Source organism: Rhagoletis pomonella, unplaced genomic scaffold (genome assembly GCF_013731165.1).
Source record: "Rhagoletis pomonella isolate Grant_MI unplaced genomic scaffold, Rhpom_1.0 Rhpom_scaffold_00001, whole genome shotgun sequence".
Taxonomy (NCBI): Eukaryota; Metazoa; Arthropoda; class Insecta; order Diptera; family Tephritidae; genus Rhagoletis; species Rhagoletis pomonella.
Window position 1 is genome coordinate 58,491,688 of NW_023458555.1, and position 1,627 is coordinate 58,493,314.

Here is a 1,627-nt window from a genome sequence, read left to right on the forward strand (position 1 = left end):
TATGTCCTTAACAAGGATTCGAAGATTTAATTTGCGCACTTCGAATTCGTTCCACCAAAATTGCCTGCATAACAAAAATTCAAGTTCATTTAATTTTCTCGGTATTCGAAATATTAAAAAAATTAGGCAATCGTAAAAAATCACCATCTCATTCGAAAACCAGAAACCAGATATCGAGGAAAATGAACATTACAACTCTTTTTTTTTAATTTTTTTATTACTTTTGCAAGTGTTTTTTGTGTTTATAGAACTTTATATTAAACAAGTAATTTCAAATTACGGGAAGACCCTTGAGGTACCATCTTTCCGATAAAAAAAAGAATTATTGAAATCGGTTCACGTGGTCCAAAGTTATGCGTTAGCATACTATTCCGACGAATTGATAACCTACCCCTTTTTCGTAGTCGGTTACAAATGTTAGAGTTTTTTGGTAATTTTATGTAAATAAATGCAATTTATGAAACTTCAAAAAGTTTATTTATTTATTACATACTGTACATAAAACTTGCATAAATGTACTTTAATGATCATTTAATCTGAAGCGAATTTTCAGAAGTATAAACCCCTCCCAAAATATATTCCTGGGTGCGCCCCTGACTTACACTATCGATGGTGGCCAGCAAGTGGGGATAGAAGAATTATGTGGCATAAATCGAATATGGTTAACTGGTTGGTATTATTTCTTCTGTTTTTCTAAGTTTAGTTAAGTTTTTTTTTTAATTTGGTGTTGAAATTTATTGTGCAAATTTGTGATGAAGTATGATTGAAGCTTTAACAGTCGGACATACATACAAGAACGATCGCCAATTTCAAGGCCTCTGCAATGCTTGCCACATACAAGCTCACACATGCACATACACTGTGAACGGTGAATGTTAGATGATGATTGGCAAAATTATGACTTCGGGTATCTCAAACGATATTGTGTTGCACGCTCTTCAATTTACTGCATAGTTCTGTGCTGACGATACAAATGTGGCACAGAAAACGGCGCAGTAAAAAGACTACGCTCTAATTTCATGGTAATTACTAAGCAAAACTAGGTCATGTATTGCAGTTGATGCAATATAAGCACATACAAATATATACATATGTACATATATATATAAATGCGAGTACATACCCTGTAGGGATTTCAACTTATTATAAATGCACTATAAGGGTAATTACGCCTCGACTACTTTACATTGCTTTCAACAGACCACTTTTACATGATGATGTCGCAAAAAAAGTCGGTTTGTTTTTAGCTAACTACAAATTGGTTATTAAAAAGTTCACTTGTAGCGTGCCAATTAATGGAATATTCTTGGTATTATTTTAAGTTAACTACTGATAACTATTTAGTTAACATGTATTAAGGCCTCTAAAGTTGTGATATTAATATACATACATACATATGTACATATACAGACATTGCACTGCATCACTCCCTATACAAAAAAATCGATACTGTTTTTTTATTGGAATTATATAATCTATTTATTTTAAGACTTGCACCAAAATATTTTGGAAAAATATTAAGATTTACGTGAGCTGGATCGTTTTGAAAGTACCTCACAAAATGGAGTTTTTTATGAATAAAAATAGTTTCTCAAAGAACTTTTCGAAAAGAATCCTCTCAGATGAC